This window comes from Haliaeetus albicilla, chromosome 1 (genome assembly GCF_947461875.1).
Source record: "Haliaeetus albicilla chromosome 1, bHalAlb1.1, whole genome shotgun sequence".
Taxonomy (NCBI): domain Eukaryota; kingdom Metazoa; phylum Chordata; class Aves; order Accipitriformes; family Accipitridae; genus Haliaeetus; species Haliaeetus albicilla.
Genome location: NC_091483.1, coordinates 71,765,429 through 71,791,978, shown reverse-complemented (window position 1 = coordinate 71,791,978; position 26,550 = coordinate 71,765,429). Strand labels below are relative to the sequence as shown.

Sequence of the window (26,550 nt, the reverse complement as noted above, 5' to 3'; positions counted from 1 at the left end):
TGTTACTTTGGGCTGAGTTGTTGGAACTGCAGGTTCTAGTGTCTGGTAGATTAATAACGAATACATGAAGGGAAAATAGAGTCTGTCTTAATTATCTTGAGGGATGCTTCATAGAAGGTCAGGCATAACAGATCCCTGTTATCTGTTCCTAAAGGAAAGAGTGGGTTCTGCACGTTTCAAGAAAAACTGTAATGCTTAGTGGAAGAACCTCTTCTCAGAACAGCCTCAGTTGTTGAACATGGGTGTATTTTCAGTGACCATGAGCAACCTAGAATATGCTGTGCAGAGTGATCCTATACTAGTGAGAAATGAATTGGAACGGGCTGCTGGGAGGGGTTTGAAGGATGCATCCTTGGAGGTTTTCAAGACAGGCTGAATAAAGCCGTGGGCAATCTGGTCAGACCTGAGAGCTGCCCCTCCTGAGCAGGAGGTTGAACTGCAGACCTCCCGAGGTCCCTGCCAAGCCACGCTAGCCTGCTATCCTATCACCTGGATAACCAGGAATTCTGTCCAACAATGCTGCAGTGTTAAACATCACTGCTATTCAGGCATGGGAACACTGGTAATACTAAAAAAAATAAATTTTTTTTTTTTTTTCATTTTTAACTGTTAAGCTGGTCTTGTAATAGCAAACTTGAGATTCTTCCTTCTTCCTTCCTACCCAGACCCTCACACTGAAATACTCAGTTGACTAAGACCTGTTTCATTCAGATGGAGACAATAAGGGGGTATGTATTGGGTCCGGCTGAGATGGAGTTAATTCTCCCCATAGCAGCCCTCATAGTGCTGTGCTGTGTATTGGTAGCTAGAAAGGTGTTGATAACACACCAGTGTTTTGCCTACTGCTGAGCAGCGCTCCCACAGGGTCAAGGCTCTCTCTCCAACATCTCCCCCCTCCCCTCCCCAGCAGGCTGGAGGTGGGCAAGATCACGGGAGGGGACATAGCCAGGACAACTGACCCAAATGGACCAAAGGGATATTCCAGACCATGTGACATCAGCTTAGCTATAAAACCTAAGTAAAGGGAGACAGAGCGGGGCGGGGAGGGGGGCATTTGTTATTGACGTTTGTCTTCTGGAGCAACCGCTAGGAGTACTGAAGCCCTGCTTCCCGGGAAGTGGCCAGACATCGCCTGCTGATGGGAAGTAGAGAATAAAATCTTTTGTTTTCCTTTGCTTTTGTGGGGGACCTTTGCTTTTGCTTTTTTAAACTGTCCTTATCTTGGCCCATGAGCCTTTTGTTGTATTTTCTCTCCCCTGTCCACTTGAGGAGGGGAGTGATAGAGTGGCTTTGGTGGGCACCTGGCATCCAGCCAGGGTCAACCCACCACAGAATCCAGCATTTACGCCAGGAGTGTTCTTCTTGATCTGCCCACTGCAGCTGTCTTGGCATGCAGGACTAGTGGTATCCAAACAAAAAATACTAAAAAGAGGCTAACAACATTGACATAATGTTCACTGCGTTGTTAAATTCAGTGAAATAACTGTACTTTTATGGTCATTCCTGTGAAGAGCAATGGCTTAAGAAGTAAAAGTGCATTTGTTAGAGTCAGCGTTGTCAACATGTTGGTTTCATTTAGTAGCTTCCCACTACAGATATTCAACACCAACCTGCTTGACACCAGCTATGAACTTTGAGTTGATTACCTGGCACATTAGGAAAGCTCAGTCTTGCCAGAGTCATCCTGGAAAAGAAAAATGCATGCAATAGTCCTAGCACTTCTTGATGTCTTGTGTCAGAGCTAGGTGTACTGCCAGAAAAACTAGAATTAAAAAATGTGAAGGAATAAAAAAAGGCAATTAACCCCCCCGCCCCCCCACCCCCAACTGGTTACTCTCACTCAGTGATTCCTTAAAAATGTGCCAGGATCTGTAAACACATCTATTTGCATGTGTTTTGTGTTTTGTATCTCGTGTACAGCTGTTTTCAGAATGTTTTGAGTTAACAAATCCTTGGTGCTGTTGCTCTGTCCATGCTGTTTGCATCTTGATTTGCAGCTCATCAAACTATAAATAAGTAGTTCTTGATTGTTCTGGAGTTCTGTCATTTATATGTTAATAAAATTTACAAAAGCATATGCAAGGATAGGAAAACATAGTGGATTTTCCCCCTCATTTGACCATCGCTTCACGGTGTAAATTTAAATTCTGACTTAAAGTTTAGTTCTGTAGATCTGAGATGCATAATGACTTCCATTTTCTTTGTAATTCTTGATGAATATGAGGTTTTAATCAGAAATTATTAAAAACAGCCCATGGAAAAATAAGGATTTTTAGTTGGTTGGGGCGTTTGGTTTTTGAGAGATTCTTAACACTCTGAATTCAATTAATATTTTCTGGATTGCTTGTTTTATAGAACTAAGATTTTATTTCTTGAGTAGATGAGCAAGCTTAAGTGATGTTTTGCTTGTATGAAAACAGGTGATTAAGGCCATTCAGTTATAAACTAGTCTGTTAAAACCTTTGAGGAGACAATGTGTGGTTTAGATTGGAATTTGGTACCCTGGCTGATTTCTGTCCTTAAAAAGAGAGAAGCCCTGCTGTGCAGTGCTGTGTTTAAAGCATGCACAAAAAATACTGCAAGTATGGTGGTTGATAAGGCAAGTACTGTGAACATTAGATCATTGCCATTTCAAAATGCCTTGAGAGTCCTCTTAACAAATTATCTTAGCCTGGCATTTAAGTGACCCTTAAATTAGTGAAGAGACATTTGAGAAATACTCTTACAGAACTGACATGCAATGCAGAGAGAAATTTATCTATCCATACCACCTCTCCTCCCCCCCCCCCCCCAAAAAAAAAAAAAATCTGTAAAGGAATAAAAAATGTGTTTGGACATTATTTGGTCCATTGTCCTTCATAAGAGTAGGATGGATAGACAATGCACTACTTGTTCTTAATTGCCTGCCTGATGGAGATAACTTCTCAGAAAGATTTGATAGATCTTTCTAGGTTTCTTTCTAGGTTCTCTCTCTCTCTGGTTAGCCAGTCTTCCTGGATCCCTCCTCTCCCTCACAGTATCTATCCTAAGTCTTAATCCTTTATCATCTGCTTCCCAGTTTACCCAGTGAGGATTTTATTCCTCTTTCTCTTAGCAACAACCTTACACAAATATGAAGACTCTTACCACTTCTCTATCTTCTTTTATTCAAGGTTAACAACCCTAATTCTTTTCAGCCATGCCTTTTAGGCTGTTTCTTGTGGCTCCCATCTAGACTCCTTAAATGGCCCATTTCCACACAAAATTGGATGCAGTACTCTAGACTGAAGGTAATGAAGGGAATCACCTCACATGTGAGGCTTATTCTTGAACATACCAGCTGTATTTTCCGTTTGCAGATGTGGTACATTTTAGACACTAGTTTGTCTGCTTTTTGAGATGGATGCACAGTATGTTGTTAAGTTCCTAAAGGCATTTCTGGTTAAGTGCTACTTGGGACCTTCTGGATAGTCTGGTTCAGATGTTGCAAGTCATAACTTATCTGCTTTATTTATGCTCTCACTTGTCCATATAAAATTTTCTTAAATATGTATGTCTTTTTGTTAATTGCGGGTGGTAACATAAGAATCCCTTCTTGGAGCTCATGTGGTAAACTTCTTTAGACATAATTCTAGGCTTTGGTGTTTCAAGCTAATCCTTTTTTAATATTGAAAAGGTTTTGCAGATAAAAAGTGTTTTATTACATACAATACACCATGTTTTGGTGTGAAATAGATCATTATATATAGATAGAATCATTTAGGTTGGAAAAGACATTTAAGATCATCAAGTCCAACCATAAACCTAACACTGCCAAGTCCACCACTAAACCATGTCCCTAAGCACCACATCTACAGGTCTTTTAAATACCTCCAAAGATGGTGACTCAACCACTTCCCTGGGCAGCCCGTTCCAGTGCTTGACAACCCTTTCGGTGAAGAAATTTTTCCTAATACCCAATCTAAACCTCCCCTGGCGCAACTCAAGGCTGCTTCCTCTGGTCCTATTGCTTGTTTCTTGGGAAAAGAGACCGACACCCATCTTGCTACAACCTCCTTTCAGGTAGTTGTAGAGAGAGATAAGGTCTCCCCTCAGCCTCCTTTTCTCCAGACTAAACAACCCCAGTTCCCTCAGCCGATCCTCTTTAGACTTGTGCTCTAGACCCTTCACCAGCTTTGTTGCCCTTCTCTGGACACGCTCCAGCACCTTGACGTCTTACCTGTAGTGAGGGGCCCAAAACTGAACACAGTACTCGAGGTGCGGCCTCACCAGTGCTGAGTACGGGGGGATGATCACTTCCCTAGTTCTGCTGGCCACACTATTTCTGATACAAGCCAGGATGCCCTTGGTCTTCTTGGCCACCTGGGCACACTGCCAGCTGTCAACCAACACTCCCAGGTCCTTTTCTGCCGGGCAGCTTTCCAGCTACTCTTCCCCACGTCTGTAGCGCTGCATGGGGTTGTTGTGACCCAAGTGCAGGACCCGGCACTTGGCCTTGTTGAATCTCATAAAATTGGCCTTGGCTCATCAATCCAGCCTGTTCAGATCCCTCTGTAGAGCCTTCCTACCCCCAAGCAGAGCAACACTCCTGCCCAACTTGGTGTCATCTGCAAACTTACTGAGGGTGCACTCGATCCCCCTGTCCAGATCATTGATAAAGTTATTAAAGAGAACTGGACCCAAAACTGAGCCCTGGGGAACACCACTTGTGACCAGCCACCAACTGGATTTAACTCCATTCACCACAACTCTTTGGGCCCGGCCACCCACTCAGTTTTTTACCCAGCAAAGAGTACACCCATCCAAGCCATAGGCAGCCAGTTTCTTCAGGAGAATGCTATGGGAAGTGGTGTTAAAGGCTTTACTAAAGTCCAGGTAAACAGATGCATGGTTTTATTTCAACTTTCTTTAAAGGGATTTCCAACCTGGTGTCTTATGCCTTACTGGCAATCAGCTAAGAAATGTGAAAGCTGATGTTACGAGTAATGAAGGATATGTTTATGTGCCTTTACTAAGTGTTTTTGTTGGTTTATAGCTACCCGAATCCTCTAAGAAATGCTACTAATCTCTGTGATGCTCTGAGTAATGGGTTGCAATTTCTGGGTTAGGCAAAGGGCATTGAGGAGTGCTCACTTAGCTGGATGGCTCCCTTGGCTACCCACCTGAGGCTCAGAAGGATGTTTGCCCAAGAGGGTGGTGTCCTGCACTTGACATCGCTGAGAGGTGCTAATGATCCAACAAAGCCAGCAAGCTGCTATGCTTAATACAGTTATCATTTGTAGTATAGATTGGACTTTAATTAAATTTCTTAATTAGGCTAACATCCAATAAATCTAGAAATGGGAATTAGCAGGAGCCAGGTCAGGGGACAACTGTTTTTAACTTGTTATCTTGCCTTTGTAGTTTAGATAAGATCTGAGTTGAATAAAAGTTCTTGTATCTGCTCATGTTTTTTGTCAAAATTATTTGTTCATGTTGTTTTAATCCTGGCCTCATTTTGGAGACCATCAATTATTTTTTAAAAAAGGGCTATAAATATAGTATGTTACATAAATACATTTTTAGTGCTATATAAGAATACAATATTATGTATCAACTCTTTACCTGGATTCCTACTGATCAACGCATTCATATTATTGATTTATTAAGTGTCTGTTTCTACCTTAGAAATTTGTGGTGCTGCTCTTGAATCAGGACCTCAGTTCTGAGAGTTTAGTCATCAGTTTTCTCAATTTCAGCTATTTCTTATTGGGCTGATGTAATAGTCCTCACAAATTTTTTAATAACTCTGCTTCTTAACAAGAATTATTCATAGAATCATGGAATCATTTAGGTTGGAAAAGACATTTAAGATCATCAAGTCCAACCATAAACCATGCCCAGTAAACCATGTCCTGAAGTGCCTTGTCTACGGGCTTTTTGAATACCTCCAGGGATGGTGACTCAACCACTGCCCTGGGCAGCCTGTTCCAATGCCTGAAAACCCTTTCAGTAAAGAAATTTTTCCTAATATCCAATCTAGACCTCCCCTGCTGCAACTTGAGGCCATTTATTGGAGATATTCTTCAGATTGCAACACATTTCCAAAGAGCGGTTTAAGGGGGCTTCCCTTCTATTGCATGCCTCCAGCCTTTGGAATTAGAGCAGATTGCACTAAAATTCCCAAATACAATTACCAAGTTTCATGGAGTTTAGAGTAAACATATAGTGTATGCATAGGAGAATCTTGTTCCGTGTGTGTAAATCATGTTCTCCTCCCTCTGCAAACATGCTGATCACTTCCTTGTAGCAATACTGTCATATTTAATAAACATCCAAACCAAAAGAGAAGGGATAATTTGTCCTATTGCAGTACAGCAGCCAGAGGATCTTGTCAGATAAAGTGATGACTTACTTTCTGTTACCTTCTGGGTGAAATAGTACCAATAAATATCAATTATCTTATAGGTAAATTTTATTTTCTCCCCAAATGTTACTGCTTGGCTTGGTATTTAAAAATTGATGATAATTAGGTGGCTAAGTTGTAATGTATCCAGTAAACCTTAATCAATTTGTTTTTTAAAATTTTAAAAACAGTTTCTCCTTTGTGTGTTAAGTGTTCAGTGGTCTGAAATGAATTAACTTTGAACCCATCAAATTTTTAATACAGTAGCATTTCACACTTAGCAATGTTCCTGTATAAAGTTTAATACAGTTTTGTTTGTTTTACAACAGCTGTTATGCTTTCAGCAAATAAATTGCCATAGTTAAAGAATATTGTGAAGAATCCCACAAGGATTTTAAAAAGCTTCTAGGTGAACGTTGGGTGTATGATGACAGAAGAAATTTAGAGCAGGTTTGCCTAAAGTGATATACATGGAAATGAAGCATTGTAACGTCTGCTAGATTTTAAATTGTAATGGATACATGCAACCTAGTGAACAGCTTAAAAGCCTTTGGGCCTTGCTGAACCAAAAAAGAACAAATCCAACACCCTGATCAATTAGGTAATAGGCACAGAGGGTAGAGGGTGGTAATTAGCACTCTAATGCCCTCACTACCACATAAATGGTAACATCTACAGCATTAGTCCTCTATAGGACTCTCTTGACAAATTCTGTGCCAGAAATACAAGGTCAAAGTATACATCTATTGATTTTAACCCCTTTAAAGACTTCTAAATGACATGATATTAAAAATGTTATGTTTTCCTGGTTTAGAGAGAAGATGCATAAGAAATGCCATGTTGGTCAAAAAAATTTTTATCTTGGATGGGTGTATGTGTACATTTTATATGTATTTAATTATATATTTTATATATGTAGACTATTACTGTGTAGAAAAGGACTAAGTATAAGCCAGCTGAATTGTATCCAAGGACCGCATCCCTTTTACATGGCTTCTTCAATATATTTTATCAGCAACATATGCACTTCTGCTGATGGTTGCGCTTTCCTTGACTTTATTGTTCCATTGTCCCTAATAAATATGGATACTTTGATGCAGTAGCATGCATATGTTAGTTCTCTTTTTCTAGTATATCTTTGCTGACTCAAGCAGCAGTCTGTTTCATCTGAAACTTTATTTACTGGGAGGTGTTTATATAAATACACAGTAAAAAAAGGGTGATATAAAGCCAAGTGATCTATCAAACGTGGGAAAAAAAAAGAAAAAAACCCCAACAAACCAACCTGAAACCAAACAAAGAATTTATCAGAACATTTCTGTTCAGCATTCAAGTTATAGATAGTAATGCAATGCACAATTTTTTTTAAAAAAGCTTGTTATTTTATAATTTGTATTAAAGGTGGTGTTATGAAGAAAGTGAAAAATAAATTAATATTTTTAACTGTCAGGAAAACAGATCAAGTCATAGTATTGCAGATAATTTTATTTGAGATAGATAGACCATCTTAACTGAATTGTGAATAAAAAATATTTGATGCAAGGTATTTGGTATTGCAATGAATTTGACTTGATATTTCCTGACATAATGTCAGAAGAATATTAATTGCAAAATTAACTTGTTCTAGAGCGAACAAATTTAAAGCAAGTTTACACTTCCCTTGGAACTGGGTTTACTCTGTTTTGTTTTTGCAAATTTAGTAGGGCAACAGGACATTTTTAAAAAAAGGGGGGTGGGGGTGAGAACAAACCAGTAAAAGAAAGGGGATGGTTCACTCTGCATAGGTATGGGAATGAGAGAACAGCACTGAGCTGCTGTTAGGGATGCTGAGCTTGAACTTTATGAGCTGGCAAAGTAAAATAAGCGGAGCTACGTTACTGCTGACAGGCCAGCAAGATTTTTAAGCTCAGTTTATGTCACGATGATGAGAGCTGCGAGGAACTCCTTTGTGGAAATGTTAGAAGCGGGTTTGTGTCTGTGCCTGGTCCCCACGCTCGTGTTCCTGAAAGGTGGATATTCTGCACATTCATATGAACGGACCTCTGAAGAGCCAAAGGGCGTGTAACAAATGCGGGACCCCCCGCCCCACGCAGGGTATGTCCCCTGTGGACTGTGCCCCTCGGGCTGGCTCCTCCCTGTGTCACCAGTACGGACCGTGGCTGTTTTACGGGGAAATTGCACGTTCCAGCTCAGGTTCCTCCGGGCCTTTGTGAACACCAACAGAACGCTTCGGTGCAGTCGCTGTGCCTGGGGCTGAGGGAGCAGGACTTTAGGCATCCCCAAAACGGACTTTTCCTGCCAAATCTATAGCCATTTCTGAACAACATCCTGCTTTGGTGTATAGCGTACATGTTACTGTCTGTATGTAAATTTATATTTTTTTTTATATATATATATATATATATATATGATAAAAATGTGTGAGGAGAGGAAGGAAAAAGGATTTTGGACACCAGGCTTTAGGAGGTGTGTTTCTACTTTTAATTTATTCACTTACTGGAACAAGATTAGTTTCTCTAATGTATCTTGAGAAGGCTGTGGCAGCCATATTTTTAGGACACTCAGATTTTCGCAGCTGGTATTTCAGCTCCTGCTAGGGAGGCTAGAAACTGAAGTTCATGATACTAAAGTGAAGGAAAAGCTCTGTTAAAATATAACTCGGTGGATTCCTACCTTTCTGTTCCTTAATGAACAAAATCGCTGCAACATATTTTCCTCAATTCCTGTTTGTAGGTGTTTACTCCTCAGGAAACAGGACCAGGACTCTATATACTGGCGAGGCAATGTTTGCAGGCAGGGGCACTTACCTAGCTTTTGTTAAATCCAGCTGATGTCAGTGGAAGAGTTAGACGAGTTCTTGGGCATGCAGTCTTTTAATGAGGTCTGAAACACAAGAAGCAATCATCTTCAAAGGCCAGCTTATGCGGAGCTAAGAAGACTTGTTCTGACTTTAATTAGATATATATATGAGCCAGAACATCTCTAGAAGAAAAGGTATTTAGTGCTCATGGCGTACAAAGCATATTAATGTGATGAGGAGGATAGAAAGAAGTGATGAGGTATTTGTCTCCAATGGGAAAGAGAGAGAGTTCATTTTCTGTAGAACTTGAAGGTGGGAGAGGAGATGGGGCAGAGGGAGAATATAATCCAGTATGTTAAAAAAACCCTGTACTGAGTTTGTAGTTTTGGCATCCAATACTCTTAGACTTTCTTTTACACATGTAAGGTGTGCGTTTGCTGCTGCTGTTGAATTAAAGAAGAACCAAAAATGTAAAAACCTTTGCTCCTTCTGTGCATAGCAATAACTGAAACAGGGCTTGTAGCGTTCAGTCTTCAGGCCTGAAAATTCTGTGGCAGATAAATTGCAATTACCAACATATATTGATTGCCTATTTTAAGAAATATCACTAGCTCTTTGCATCTCTGGATACCTAAATACCTTTTGACTGGTAGGTGCATTTTCAGTAACAGTTGTAAAATTCTATATGATCTGTTGTGAAGAGTGCCACTGTCAGACATGAAATCCTCATGGTAAAGACATGTTAAAAATTCAGTTTGGTCAATGACTGGACTGGAATTAACCAAGAACTAGAATTTAGCAGCCAGCATGCCTACACGTTACTGCTTCTCTACAGCACTCCCTTACGGTGCTCTTGGGGAAACTGGCAAAATGGCTGGAGAGGGCTGTCATTCCATCGCTGGGTAGCTGTTCTGTAAAGGCAAGTACCTGAAGAGTGTTTGGATTGATTTTTTCCTCCCATCCCCCATTACTATGATTTTAATTGGAAGCTGCTCTTTGTTCATGTAAAACTAGCGTGAAGCCCTTTACTGAAAGATAGTGATGTCTTTGTATCAAACAGTGCCTGTTTCAAACTGTTACGCTTGTCTTTGTTTAATTGGACTTGCTGAGGTTTCTGGGAGAATGAAACTTCTATCATCTCCTCCTGCAAATCCCTTTAACATGCTGTCTCTGAGCAGAAAAATATCCCTTTTATGAGTAGGTGGAATAATATGCTAGCTGGATTCTGATATTTATTAAAAGTTAAGTCTTTGTCGAAATCTGGAAGAGAGCACTGAGAAACACAGAATTTGCAGATGTACATACATGTGTCATTTTTATGATCATTATCAAGTCTTTATGGAGCACGTGGGATCTGTGCGCTTCATAGCTGCTACATCACTCTGAGAAATACAGATATTTGTAACTTTGCTATTAGAATTGAAGCATTTATTAATAATATACTACAAACCTAACATCGTGTCTTAACAGAGCTAATTGATGCCGTTAGGTGTAGAAAGCGCAGGTTTTCTTCCAAGGCAGGGTTAACTGCTGAACTGCAGTCCAAGCACATATGACTCGGCTGCCCTGAGTCCTTTTCACAATTTGTTGCTGACTCACTGGGTGACCTTGAGTAAACCTCTTCCCTTGGCATACACTGCCTGCAAGGGAGAAGTACTAGCAATGACCTGTGTAGTTAGTCTTGGATGACGAGTTCTGTGAAACTGCGGATTTGATGTAAATGATTTGTTTTGTTTCATGTTTTCTTAGCCTTACGATAGGCACTATGTGTCGGTAATAAAAAGGAAGATGGGATATTATGTGTTGAGGGACAGAGAGGAGAGAACTGCAAGGGAGGGTTGATAATTAGTTTGCAGATGGGGTGTTGAACCATTTTATCTCTGGCTTCCTTGATTTTAAAGTATATGCCAACTTCTCCTGCAACACTGATTCAAAGTTATTAAGAGGGCTGTGTTTTTAAAAGCAAAAATAATAATAAGAAGAAAAGCTAGTGCTGAAATTTAAAAATCAAACTTCTCCCAACTTAATGTTACTTCTAATTTGACTAGGTATGGCTTTTTGTATGCATACATGTCTGTGCTTAGGAATATACATTTTGCAGAATTAGAGATAGTAGCATTATGGTGGACTGTCTCTGTAATGGGTCTTTGACATCTTATCTATCCCCTCTTGACAGATAATTTTACCCTGTTCAGACAGAATATATTCTAGCTTTCCAAATCTTTGACCTGTTTCAGATAGCTACCGTTCTTCCTTTTTTTGAACCAACTGTCTGAAAAATTACTGAGTTACAAGAGTTTGTAAAAAGAGCAGCCCCTAAAGCCAGGGATTTGTTTCAAATTAGTGGAAAAGTTTAAGGGAAATACTATGTGATCCTACAAGATCTTTGTAACATTGTAAAGCAGAAGCTTATACTTTTCCAGTTGTTCACACCATACCAGCTTCCAGCTGGCAAAGATCCTCAGCATAGCACTTGGCTCTAATTTTGGTTGGAATTTTAAACGTACTAATTTCAAATTTTCTCTTATTGAACAACATATTTTAAGACTGCTGGTACCTGTAAGGATCGGGCTTTTAAAAGGAAGGACTGCCGTAGAGCTGCAAGAAAAGTTTTGTGAATAGTTTGTCAAACCCTCTGAAAAATAAAATGCATACCATGAAGTATCACTGTTATGACACAGTACAGATTTCTTATGAGTACGCAATGGAATTTAAAGCAAATGCTATTATTTGTAGCAATAGTCACATGTGGCAGTTTCCAAGCTCATGCTAAATGCTGATGTGAAAATTTCTTACTTCTGAATTAATCATATCAAAGTAAATTAAGCTAAATCAGTATATTCTAGCCTTTGTGTAAGGGGTTTTCAGGGTTAAAATATAAGAAACAGACTTCAGGTTGTTCAGACTTAGGAATCCAGTAATTTCTGTACAGGGCCACCCGTATGTATTTGCTCGTACCCATGTAAGTGCTAAATGAATGTCATACATATTTATATACTGCATGAACTGCTGGGGTAAAATAATAAATAAGCAAGCCACATGCGAGAGAAGCTAAAAGGCCTGAATAGCCTATTAAATCTTGCATTAGCCTTAAGTTTAATAAATACTAGGCCCTAAGGAGCACCAGTGGAAGAATAAGAGTTCTTTTGGGAAGCCGAAATCTTTGGTTTTCCATTGTGTGAAGGACTTTAGACATACAAATACGTGTAATTGCCTTACTAGTGACAGATGTATGAAGAATGCTTGTTCAGGCTTTAAAACTGCAAAATCTCTAATATCTCAAATAGTGAGGAAGAGAGTTAGTCCATGAGTAAGCTTATGTTCCCTTTGAGGGCCCATCTAATTGCTGATCTTACATCAGCAATCTTGGTCACTTTGATAATGCAGTTCTGAACACTGTGTGTGGTAGTAGGGAGGAAAAATAGTCTTGTAAACCTTCATTGCTCCAGACTATGTCTTTTAGTAAGCTGTATAAAAGCAAGGCAAAATGACTTCAATTGCTGGATCAGTCCAGGGCACAAAAAATGATATTCAGGAGCTTGAAAGTGATCTGGAAGCAAACTACTGCCAAAAGAGAGCAATGGCACAACATCTCCCTTCATTCTTGCCCCTTTCAAGGGGTAAGCCCATAGAGTCTGTGTGGGTTGAACTCCCTACTGGTGCAGCACCAAGCAGACAGGGCAAGATGCATCAAGCCAAGGAATAAGAGTTGCACAGAACTGTTTTCGAAGCCTGTGCATGTCTGGAAACTCCCCCTGGGTCTGTTTATCAGGCAGAAAAGACTGTATAGAAAATGTGTTGAAGTGCATTAATTTGTTCCTAAAAGTTCTTGAGTAAACTCACTGGTGTTTAAGACTGTATAAAGAAAAGAATATTCCAGCAAGTTTCTTAATGCACTCAACACTGCTCCTACTGAAGTGCTAAACCCCCTGATTTTATCCTTCGCTGTAGGTGATGTAGTATGGATGGTTGTGTAATACTTTGACATTCCTGTCTCTCTTGCATTGATATAAATCCTATGGTAACATAAACATTAATGTTATACACGTAAAAGGATAGTCTATTTTTGTAAGGTCTGAGAAGCCTAAGACCTGTTAGCTGTATGGAACCTATTTGCTAATTTGGTGTGAGAGACGGGGGCTCGGAGAGGAGAGTAGGTTGGGTCCTTTGGCAGACTTGGGAACAAAAAGAGCCCACAAACTTGTGTAAACAGGCTGAGAAGTGTCACCAGTCTCAGCCTCCAGCAAGGAAATTTGAGTCAGGTAAAACATTTAATGCTGAGTGTTTTATTTTTTTATTTTCTTTCTTTCTTTTTTTTAAATGTATAAAAAGACTCGTTCTTAGTGTGAATGAGGCTGTGTAGTCTCTGGCCATGCCACTGAAAGCTTATTGAATCTTTTTTAAAAACATTAACATGCTTGATATTTAATGAATACAGAATATCATTCACAACTTTATTAGTTGATTATTGGTAGTCTTTAAGGTGATAGAGTCACATGGATAACTCTCCCCCACCCAATTACTACTTCATCCCAGTCATCTTAGTTACCGAGAAAGTCTTTGTATATCTTTATTACACATAAGCACTATGTAACGTAGAGAATATAGATTTGCCTACTTTTGCACACAGAAACAACTGTGTCCTGCAGTTTGCACACTGTATTTTTCACATAAAATCTAGTAAATACTGTAATTAACTTATTTTCCGAGTGTGTTTTATGGTGTTAAATTGACTGTACAAGCAAGTCACCCTCACATTCTCGTGGAACACCTGCTGAAGATTTCCTATTGCTTCCTAGTTCAGAAAAAAGGGAAAGAATAGGAAGATTTTTCTTTGCATTGACAATCCAATTAAAACGACAATGTGGCAGGAACGATATCAATTCCTATGAAAGCACTGTTGCACGATGCACTGCCTACCAGCCATTTGTAGGCCCTCCATTTGGGAATTGTGATATAGTAATCTGCAGTAAGGCAATATAGAACAACACAGAAACAAACTTCAAATGTTGACCTGTTTTTGGTAGTCCATCATTGCTGGCAGAAATTTAAATGAATCCCAAGGAGTGATTTGTTATGGGGATCCCAAATCAGAAAGCTGTAATATAGAGGAGGCAGGAAAGTGAGTGAGTACTTGTATGTCTGTCATTGTTTCTAGTATCCATATAAAAATTCTGTGTTTCATCCACCAAAGACATATTTTGCAATAAAAACAACAGATTAAAACAGATCAGGAAAGTTTCCATCAATGTTCCTAGTAGTCATCAAAGAAGTATTTGTAGGCAAGAACTTGCTGCTTATCTTGTCTTTGATTTCTGCTGCATCAACTTCAAGGTTGATATTAAAAATAAAAAGTAAAAGTAGGAAAAATTCCCAAATTCATTCTGCGCTGTCCTCTTTAGGTTTGTTCACTATATAACGGATGGAGATGGTGGTTGCGCATTTTGCTAAGTGTATGTTACTGAGGATATGTAGAATGTTCTATAAATGTCACATCACAGTACTTGCTGGTAAGTCTGCATTGAAAAGGGATGCCTCTGTGGCATGATCTGTGCTTTTTCTGCCTTGGGCTGTGATGAATTTACAATGTTTTACATTGAGGCTTCCACTTAAATTGTCTTTGCTTTCTGGTGATTCTTTTAAATACTATTTTTTCTATCTGCTTTTGGTGTAGCCACAGCAGAAGGCATCACATTTTCTGGTTGTGATATGGTGTATTAGTTGGAAACTGAATGGGTAAAAGAGAGAGCAAGTGATGTATGTGGGATACAAGTGTGTGTTGCTGACATGTTCTGGCTGTCGAATTGTCAAGGCCCATTCATAAAGGGCTGCATCTGTGCTGCTTTTATTTATGTGTAAATAAATTCTTTGCTCTGCTGGAAATCCAAGGGAATCTGGTACCAAAGCAGACATCACATTCTTAGAAATCAAAGAGTAGAGGTAAGAATGGAAAGATGCAATCTTCCTGCATTTAATTTGTATGCCTGGCAAATATATGTCTTACTGACAAATTAGAAATTAAATGAATAATATGGATATAAAGCTTTAGGCTGGAAAACAAGGTACTGTAGTAAAATGTCATGGGTTTTTGGAAAGAGGGAGTTTTTTAATACTTGAACATTTGGTAATAAGAAGGAACCCCTTCCCTCTGTCCTCTGACTGTCGATTAGAATAACTTCTGACAAAAAGCCAGTGGTAATATACGTTCCTGTTAGAAAGCATTTGCTGAGCAAAATTTCTAGCAACTACTGCAGACAACTCACAGATGTGCTCAGCATTGTATTCCCAAAGGAATTGCCTTTTATTTTGGGTCATTTTTGTCACCGTCTGCCATGTTTTATGCATAGTCATTTTAACACCAAAAAACCTTGTTTCCAAAAAGTCTTCAAAATATAGATCAGCTGTACAAGGATATAGGGAGGGCTTCTGAAATATTCAGGGAAACTACTTTGCTGTTACCCCATGCTAAGGATGTGATTGTTTATCTTATTTCTCTGCTCTGAATATTAGGGTTGGACCCTCCCTGTTGCTGTTTGAGGTGTGGAGGACAGGAGGAAGGGTTAGTACCTCTCTTATGTGGAAGAAGGAGTTATTTTGAGATTCTTACCCCTGGCCCCGTACTCCACAGACTCTGCATGTATGGACTGTACATGACATTACCCCAGTTGTCAGAGGAATTGTCCTCAGTTGTTCTACTTTCCAAGAAGAAATCTAAAATATCTGTCCACCTTAGTAATTTTTTTTTAAACCTTCTACAAGTAATGCAAATCTGTTTAAGAGTTAAAATGGACTAAGATGTCCCATATGAACAGATCTGGCTAAAATCTCTAAGAGTCTGAGTGCTTTGTCTATTCCGGGAATCTAAAGGAAAGGGTGGAGGTTGGCATCAGTGTCTACTCTCTTACCTTAAAATTTATGTTGCTGTCAAGATACAATGCTGCCTGACATCATGGAATAATGTGTGAGAAACAGAATTTTCACCAAAGATTCTATGTATTTAAGTTTGTAATTAAAAAAACCAGCCAAACAAACTTGGATACTTTCTGGCCTTTCCTAACTATTTGGGAAGTGTTAACAAGTGTTGCAAGTCATTGCCATGTAAACAGAAATAAAACCTTCATTTTTATAACACTGAACTTTTATCTAGAGAGCCATTACATAATAAAGAACATAACTGAATCAACTTTCTTTGTTTAGCATGTACTGCCATAACTACAGGTTATGACTATGTTGGTGACTTTATTACATTGAGCAAAATCAGTAATTTATTAAACATCAACTCATCTGTCAAATTATTTCTCTAATAGTTTTGGTTCTTTGAGCAGTTTTTGGTGTGCATGGTATATTTTAAGTTCTGAATGAATTCGAACAAGTGTGGTTTATGCTTTGTTTGTTTGTACATTAACAGATACATTTCCACAGCAACAGCTTCCCCTTTTTATCCTTCCCACCCTTCAATTAGAAGTAGATTTAGCTTCACAGTTACTGGAAATGAGAAATTAAGTATCCAATTATTTTAAGTTATTTTTGTATTACCATATCTTTTAAGAAGCTATAGGAAGATTACTGAAGGATTATTCGGTTGTAGGTTTCCAGTGGTGGCTGGTAATTCGCTGTGAATAGCACTCCTAACAACTTCTAATGACTGGCATAATTAAATATTTCAAATTTGCCATAGTTTCTGCAAGACTTACTGCCAATTACTCTTCTTTTTTAATCTCACTGGTATGGTATGCCACTGAAACATCCACTTTAAAAAGTAGATATGGTCACATTACTATACTATTTTTACTATATATGCTATTATTACTGCAACTTGAAATTGCAGGTTCTAGGTCTATGTTTCATCCTTCTCTCAGAGCTTTTGTAACCACTGTTCTCTTTATATAGGGAGGCCACCTGGCCAAAAATATTATTAAGATACTTTTTATTTCTAAATTTACTACAGAATTTACATACAACTGTTAATCTTAATGACGAGTTTTCTGGAATCTAAGAACTTCTCCTTTAGAAGAATTGGTATTGTGGAATAAGTACATCTGCTAAAACTTAAGTACATTTTTAAATGTAGACAACTTACCTGGATAACTTATGAATTTGAAGTTGTGGGTTTTTTTCTTTTTTCTTTTGAGTTTTGTGGGTATTGTTCTGTTTTGTTGTCATCTTACTGGCCTGATTGCTGTCTTTACTTGTCTTTGACAAGTAAATTCTTGTTTTCTCTTAGATGTTTCTATGTTTACGTGTTAACATGGGAAGGCCTTCTCTTTCCCTTTTCTTCAAATGCATTCAGATTGCTTCTGGAAGGCCAGAAGAAAGCAACAAAATGGTGGTTTACATGGAATAACAATACTGGAATATTTATGAACAGGGCAACTCAAAAAGGATGATGAAGATAGGGTATCTGACGTCATAAAAAATAGAGGCTGTTGGCCTCCCTCTCTCCCTGAGGAGGTTTGTTACTGTATAAGTAAATTGAAGTCCTCTTTTCAAACCTTCTGTGCTACTTAAAGGTGCTGACTAAGCTGTTTCAGCTCTTTGATCTCCTGCCATGATCTGGCCCTAGCTGTACTTTCATCCTCTTCAAAAGTATTCTCTCACAGCAGTGAATTTGGCCCTAAGGAAATGAGTATGCAGATTTTTTTTTTCCTTCTCCATTAAATACTGCCTAGATGGCTGTCTTTATTGAACAAATAAGCTGGTAAGTTATTCCCTGAGGTTTTACTTTTTAAGCCACTAACAGAATTGACTCGGGAACCTTAAACAAACCACTAGAAATGAGTGCAATATTTCCCAGCAAAGGAAATAATTTAGGACTTAGGTTTTTGGGACTGGTACCATTGGGTGCAAGCCTGATGTATTTTATGTGAAGTACAGCTTTTTGTGAAGACTTGAACCGTCTACATGGTAATAGACATATCCATCAAGTTTCAGTGCTCTTTAGATGGGGTATCCTGTCTGGCTTCTAGTTCTCTTGCCCAAAAGACAGGGAGTTTGATTGATTCTGTGACGTGTCTGCCAGCTCTCTGCTTTGGAGTCCCCAGTATGGCTATGTCTGCACTTGACATTGCTGAAATTTGTTTGCCTTGTCTGAATAACTTTTACTCAATCACTGACTTACACTTTAACACAAAGGGCGTACTATGAGAAGATTTATTACTGAGGAGACTTTACTCTCTTTTCTGTACTCCACAGCATAAATAAAGGTGCTGTCATAGGTGTTCAGAGACTCTAGGAAAGCTGAGGTAGTTGATACTCATTAAGGAACTTGACTTTCTGCTAGTCATTAAGCTTTGAGTGCTATCTTCCATAAAGATAATTTTATTTCTGCAAATAGATTTTTCTGTGCATGAGAAATATCAATCCAAACTAACAGGTAGTACATATCAACAAAAATTTGAATGCTTCTGTTGTTTCCTTTTGTGATCAAAATATGTTGAAATATTCTCAAGAAATGTGAAGTGAAACAATATCAAGGCTTTGTGCACCTCTTTTGACTGTTTTTTTTCAGAGAGGAAATTGTCATCCTTACCTTCGCTGTACAGGAGAGTTATACACAGAAAAACACAATTCAGGTTTTCTGAAATTCAGTCTTGTCCTCTTTTCAACAGGACACATGATAACTTCCTTATGTGATATATTTTTGGTATTTGTAAAGATCCATGGCAATGGCCAGTCTGTATGTGACAATTTATAGGTGGCCACCATGACAATTTAAGCCTGTAGCTCAAACCCAAGTACTCGTGTTGAAATGAAATACAAATTTAGTGTTAGCTACTCTGAGTTAACAGTCTGGATTGACCTGGTCTAATTGTGAAGTAGTTTAGCAGCTTTCATCCTGCTTTCATTGAGGATCATCTAGCAAAGAAGACCATGAATTAGCCTCTGCGTATCTGTTCTTAACAGAAAAAAGATGCCACACTTGTAATTTTGCATGATATCTTATTCTGCTGTATTTTGTTACACTGTGTAAATATTTTTTTCATTTCATTGCTACCATCAAAGCTGTTAATCAAATCTGATTTGGACTAAATTTCTTTTTTTTTTTTTTTGTTGTTTAACAGATGATGTCACTAATACTGCTCAGAAATCCCTCCTTGCTGATGAAAAAGAGAACGTGCCAACAAGACTAGGAGTTGTGGTGTGGAAAGTCCCAGTACAAACATACCTAGTGACTTAGCTGCTGGTGCTGCTTAGCATTCACCTCTTTAAGTTAAAATCAAACAACTGCCTCAGAAACCTGGACAAAAGAAAGGTACTGTGTGTTGCCAGCATGTTGGTTGGGTAGGAAGAGAATAAATCTACAATACAGATATGATGTTATCAATTTATTAGAGACAATATAATTTGAAGCTTCAAGTTTGAATTTTTTTTTTTTTTGTACTGAGATAGACTTTAAACCCAACCAGATTTTGCAGGCAGTAAAGTAAACCAAATATGTACTAAGTTTTCGTCTTTGCTTGAATACGGTTCTATTTACATAGAGACTTTCTGTGTTCAGTGAATAAATTTCTTGATGATATAAACATTTTCTTACTCATGATTTTTCTTTATTAATTTCATAAGGCATTTTCCCCCTGCCCCCGTGGCATCTAAAATGTGCAGTACAGAATGTTGCTCAGTGTCTTATGTTTATCATATGCTTGCTAACTTGACCACTGTCTTACTGCAGCTATCCCTGTCACCAGTAATAAAGAAGAAGGGCTTTAATTGCTTTGGTCTCAGTTGGATGCTAAGCTTCTTTGACAGACTTTTCCAGCCTTCTGGTGACTTTTATGTGTTTATAATATGCACAAGTCTGGGTATTCAGAAGGCAGCTATATATGCTATGCAGAAAAGACCGCCACAGTATTTTGATTGCTTCAAGGACCTTCTACTATATGGGGAAGAGTAGCAGTCTCCTCCTGTTGGAGAAGTATGGTAAGGCTGACAACAGTTTAACACAGTGTGTAATTCCTGGCTTTTTCATCTTGTCGTAATCCTGCAGTGGAACTGCAGTGATGATGCAGTTACTAAGATCAGAAATATTAGGAGGACTGGGCAACTCCCACTCTGTGTAGCTGTCCTTACTGCAGCAAAATGCCATTAGCCCCTAGAAATGATATTTTTATTTAGAAAGATGTTGCAAATATAATTGAGGTTTGTCAGCAAACTGTAATGCAGAAAGAAAAGGATAGCAGCAGTAACCCAGGAAATACCCTTTCCTAGTGGATATTTTGCAGTTCACATAATGAAATTATTTCCTCTTTGCTGCTCATGAACCTTGCTGTTATATTTGGTATCGTGCATAGTGTACACTTACTTTTCATTTCTGAATGGAGGGGTAAAGAATGGCCCTAAGTAAGGCAAGTGCTATGGGAAATGACAGCTGTGGAGTGCATAATCATTACTGAAAAATTCATGAAGAAGGAAAGAGTAAAGTAAAAAATGTAGGATGCAGAACATACCTTAGGGCTTTTCTCAGTAGTATTTGTTTGTCTTCTATGACACCCAAATACAGCTAATAGTTTATTAGTATCTTTGATTCTAATGCTTCAGAAAATTTCATTTAAGTGTAGTCATAAAGCAACATACAAAGAGTGAAAAAATATGTCTAAAATAATTTGGTGTTCATTACAGAGAATAATTATGGTAACTAAAATTGTTTTGGGGGCAACAGATAAACTAATGTGACCCTAAGTTCTCACTTCTGTAATTGGGAGGGCAGTTCAACATTTACTTCTGACTGGGTTTAACTCTTTACGGTAAATGCATAAGGAGCTTCAGTCACAGATGTATCTAAAAAAATCATCTTCATATCTACTTAAAAATAACAGAAAGTAGATGATACTGATTTTGAAAAACATTAAAATGCTGAACTCTAAAACCAGCTGTTGAATCTTATAACTTGGCTTTCTGCTAAGGTGAATGCATTTTGATTTTTAAATCTCAAAGGAATGCTATTTAAAGATTTTGCCCCCTCCCCATTGTCCTTTAGTCTGTCCTGTTCCTGTACATCCAAACAGTTGAACATAGATTAACAAATTGATTTAGACTTAATATTTTATTTAGCTGACTCTGCATAATGAAAATGAAACACTCAAAACATGAGAGAGTTTTCAACAACTAATGTATTTTGGAAAGTGATTTTGTCATGTGCGAATTATCTATAAGAAGGCTTCCTATCACTTGGAACTAGCTTATGAAAATTTGAGCAGAGGGATTTCATCCTCTGGATTGCTTATGCACATTTCCCAATGCTACAGGAAAAAAACCCCCTCCCTATGTGGTCCCTATTTGTCTTAGCTGATTAGTCATATTTCTTGCATATCAATGCCTTATTTATTTGGCTAGACTGTTTCTGATGTCTCCAAACTGTCTCCTCAGAATGGCTGTGTAAATACAGAGATTGATGCAGGTGCTGTTACATTGTACAGCTATGTGGGGGCACTTTGCTTCAGAGAAAGACTGGCTGCTTCTGTGAAAAATTAGGATTTCTGCAATGTATTGGGTATAGGGCCAGGCACATTTTTAGAATGGCTTGCTCTTTGTTTTGCTGACTGATCGTGAAATCTGCTAAAATTGATATTTTTCTCCTCTCTTTAAATTGATGGAAATAACATTTAGATAAACTTTGGTATTACTCTTGTATTTCCATTTGTTTCTTAACATACTTTGAACAATCCATCTGTGCTGACTAATCCTCTGTACAAATATTACTTATGTTCCCTGCTATGTGATTACAGATCCGTTACTCTTCAAACACAGAAAAGAAGTACTATAACATGCTTGTGTCTGAATAGTTTCTCTTACTTGCAAATATACCAAGGTAGTGCATTTGGGTAGCTGACAGCTGTACAGCTGCTGGCAGAATTCCCACATGCATTTTACCGTTAGATAAGTCTGTGGCTGGTAATGGTCGTGTTGAGATAAGATAGGTAATGTTTCACTTAGTCATCTAAAAGTACTCCTCTATGTGTTGAATGTTTGCAAGCGATGTTAAAAAGAAAACTAAGTAAACTTTTCTGACACCTTGGAAAGGTGTCTCATGTATATGACTTGCCATCCAATATTAAGCATAAAAGATCTTCAGTCTGTTATGAAGCTCCTTGTATATTCATAAATGAGCAGGAATGGAAAAAGAAGGTACGAACCATGAGAAACCTATACCCTACATGGTACGCATTCAGTAAATAGTAGTGAGAGACCATGAAGTTGGCAGTTTTGATTCTTTAGGATATACTGTCCTTGTAAGACCTGGTGCTTTTTCTTGATAAATAGGCTCTCTCGTGGTTATGGTTGTCTTTCTAGCTTTTTGTTTGTTTTTCTCAGCTCTTCCATTCAATTAATATGTAACTTCAATAGCACTGAACGATGTGTTATAAATATTAAATAGTTTTGATAATGTGATTTGATTAGGGCAATATATGTTGGGGGGGGGAAAGGCATGTTTTGTGCATAGCATTGTATAAATGTTGATTTTCAGGAGAATAGTTTTGAAGGACACTAATTATCTCAATACCTGAAACTTACCCATTCTGAAGGAAACCCATTCTGTGCACTTACACACATACTATATTTATACATATTTATGATTTATGTTAAGTATATTATGAGGATCTTTGTATTACAACTATTCTTAAGCAAAAACATATTTTAAAATGTGCCTTTATGTGTTTCCATGTTATAATCAGCTTGGACAATAACAATCAATTTCACTAGCTCAATACTGCAGTTCTACAATCAAGTACTCCAGGGTGGCGTAATGTATTATTTTGAGGAAACTTCTTTCTATCAGACTTTTGTTTAATTCATTGAGACCTTTCTACTCCTTTTCTGCCTTGTGTGATCTTTTTGCACATCCTATATTTTACATGAAATTTGGAGTCAGTGTGCCTGAAAAATGTTACGTACCAAAACACTTCCATCTCCCAGCTGAGTTCATTTTTATTTAGTGAGGCTGTGTTCTGTGTTTGTGTCAAGAGCTAAACTTTAGCACAAACTAGAAAGTCCACCTCAAGTTTGTTTGAAAAGTTACTTCAGGTGTGAACATATTTAGTAGAATCACATTTACTAACATTTCCTATTAAAATATATATTAGTAGCTCTTGTGTGTGCTGGTAATAGCAGGAAACAGAAATAAGGAAGGCAAAATATGGGGAAGAAAGAGTGTCTCATAGGACCATATGTGTAAGTATAGAAACTGAATTGAATAAAACTGAGCATCAGCCCAGCAATGCTAGTTAGCAATTACAACCCACCACAATGAAGGAAAAAAACCTTTCCAGTGAATATGCTCTCTTGGGTCTGGGTGGAGCTGAGTTGCATAAATACACTTCATGACTGCAGAATTGACCAACAGAGTTCTGATTTGTGTTGAAAAATTGCTTGCTCATCGGAGATGTTAATTTGAAGATACAGTGTTAGCACAGGGTACTAGGTGGTGTAATTTTCAGGTATTCTTCTAAGTTCTGTTTTATTCACTTTCTGTAAGCATTTTGATCTTGAAGAAATACATTTTGTCAGCTATGAAGTCTGAAATTTATTTCACTGATTGAATCTCTGTGATCCTCTTTACCTGAATTATTTTTAGATCTTGAGCCACTGCTTAGAGATTGTATCCAAACTAACAAACAGATGTATTAAGCATGTATTTTCTGGGAAAAACACCATATTATCAAAACCAGAAGTTTTACTGGCTATTGAAAATTTATCACGTTTATCTTTACAGTGCCCGGCCCTGGGGACAGTACTGGTTCATGATCCAGGAAGAATTCTCTCTATTTACACTTTAGGAAAGGGGGGTAAGAGAAGCTGACAATTCAAGTTTGTTAGAGTGTGACAGACTAGTATGTCTGAGAGGGATTCCTATGTAGACAGAATGATGGGTTTCGTAGGTGTGCTCTGAAGTCAGGACCATCAGGGATGCAAATCTGTATTTAGTCCTGAAGATGACCAAGATGGAAAATGTTGAAGGGTGGAGGGGATCAGAATTAATTAAATTGTTTGAATAGGAGAAAAAATTAAATTTGATTAGTTGGCAATCCCTGAACACAGTGCTTTCCAGGCTTGATAAGCATCTTTGCCACAACCCTGCTAGCCTGTGCACTACTTCTTGCTGTTAAAACCAAAGTAAAAGTTTGGGGGAGGTAAATAAATTCTGGTTGACTTATGTGAAATCTAGTTTAAAATTAAGAAAAGCAAAGGGGGACCAGGTGAGGGAATATACTGAGATGTAAATAACAAGTGTCCACTCTGTAGCAGAAACATTTCTATTGCTTCATTGAGGAGCTTGCATTTCTGTGTTGAGGAAAGATTTTATTGCCTTCTGGTTGTTTCAGACAAGAGGTGGAAAGGGATGCAAAAGAATTATAGTACTTTACTATGCTTCTGAACCTTAACCTGGTATTGTTTTGCCTTGGGGATCAGTTAGACTTTATTCCATCTATTCAACAGTGGTGGTTTAGTATTTCTGTGCTTTTCAGGAAACTGTGGAAAGCTGACTTCCTATCTTTCTCAAGTAAAAGAACTTGTGTTAAACTGCTTGCAAGAGTGCAGCTGTAACAGTTTCCTGCACAAGCATAATTTTCTATTTCCCCTGCCTTACATTTAGTGATCTATATATGAATGATTTTTTTAAAGTTAATAGAAGTCAATGAAAGAGTGGGAGCAGGGAAAAGGGGTTATGTTGCTGGTGGAGAGCACTTTCCAGGTGTGCTGGGTGTTATTACAACCCAAGAAAACAGACAAATTTCGTAATAGAAGGGCATTTCAATTAACTTGCAATGATCAATCTAAGATTTAAAAGTGGACCCTCTAGTTGAGACAGTGAAAGGAAACCCATTACCTAGCTATTTACTAGTGAAGACCTGCATTATCTCAAAGGAAACATCTAGTTACTTCCTATCCTTAATCCCTTACATTTGGGAAGTGTTAGTGAAGATCTTTATGATTTGATGTTTCCAGATTCCTACTGCTAAAAAAATAATAAATAGTATGTGTTTGTAGCATAGCCATTTGAATTGATATTCCCTGGGAGGGGGAAGAATATGGTCACACTTAAGAGCTCCCAGTTTTCACATTGTTCGCTGAAACAGGCAGCATTTCAGCATTTTCCCATTCATGTACAAGAGCAGGGTATGCAGGTAACAACTAAGTCTTGATTTGTGTGTAACTCTCAGCTTTCATCTCACTTTTATTTTTTCCTCTTCCTCTTCTGATATGCACTTCTCTTCCTTTCCTTTCTTCTGTGTTTGGGAGCTGGTGGTTGTGAGGAAAGAGCAGACAAACAGCACATAGGACTCTTATTTAGGCTAGTGATAAGAAGTGAGCTACATCACTGAGAAAATTAGATCTCTTCTTTTATTAGAGCCTTCTTAAGCAGGCTCCATTCTGGTAGTCCATTGCCCAGGGTATATGCCTTCCACCACCCCCACTACCTCTTTTTTTTAAATTTTTTTTTCCCCTTCCTGTTTTGGAATCAGCTAATTAAAGTTTTGCTAGTATAGCTTTGCTATTTAAGAGGTGAAAAATTGTGGTGTTACTGCCATAGCTGTGCTAACCTTAACCTTAATGCAGAATCTTATTCAGAGATTCACCTGAAGTTTAGGGAGATAATGTGTGATGTGGAAAGAATAGTTCTTCTGGCAATGCCTATTTCCATGTTTTCCACTGAGTCTTCATTAAGACTAAGCGTGCCTGTAAAGTCACTGCCGGCACCCTAACTTTTGAGGCTTCCCTCTGCCACATCTTTTAGGGGATGAGGTGGGGAGAGGGACAGAACTGAATACTAAGATCAATTCATAGCAGAAATTATATGAATATGTATATATTTTTACACAACTGGACACAGACTTAGGATTGCTACTGTATCCTATATACATGATAATGCAACTTGAATAAAGATTTTGTTCATGGTCAAAGATGATTTACAGAACCATTTAGACCTTGCAGGGAATGGCCTCCTTTACAGGCACCATGGGAAGAAGGAGGCTGTGTTCATGAGGAATGAAACATAAATATCTTTCATTCAACCACAGGGACTCCTTTAAGCTTTAGGTGACACATCTTGGCCCCAACTTTACATAAACCACTGTGCCGTCTTCATGGTCTGCTCTCTGAAACAGTATACTGAAATGAAAACTTGGATTTCCCAGTGCAAGAAAAATGTTATATAGGTAAAAGGGCTAAGGATGTTTTCCTCAGAGTGAACAATAAATCACATTTCCCCTAAATGATCAAAACAGCCTGCCTATGAGAGCGTTCAGCAGTTTGAGATACACTGCTAGCAATGCTGTGCCCCCCATAAGTTGGATACCCCCATAAGTTGGATGCACAACTTGCTTACTAGAAAGCGCAAAACTGCGTGTACAAGTAATCTCTGTTCTGTGCCTAACCAATCTTTCAAATT

At 38.2% G+C, this 26,550-nt stretch overlaps 1 protein-coding gene across 5 annotated transcripts in view; it reads left to right on the top strand.

The window, feature by feature from the left end:
• Positions 1 to 26,550, top strand: part of JAKMIP1 (janus kinase and microtubule interacting protein 1) — a 172,212-nt gene that overhangs the window by 39,366 nt on the left and 106,296 nt on the right. For 3 of the 5 annotated variants that reach the window (XM_069793924.1, XM_069793887.1, XM_069793897.1), the window contains one exon: positions 19,226 to 19,416. The gene's annotated coding sequence lies outside the window, so the exon portion shown is untranslated. Of the gene's footprint in view, positions 1 to 19,225; positions 19,426 to 22,146; positions 22,287 to 26,550 lie in introns of those variants that run through there. The other 2 variants (XM_069793907.1, XM_069793916.1) reach the window with 2 other exon arrangements.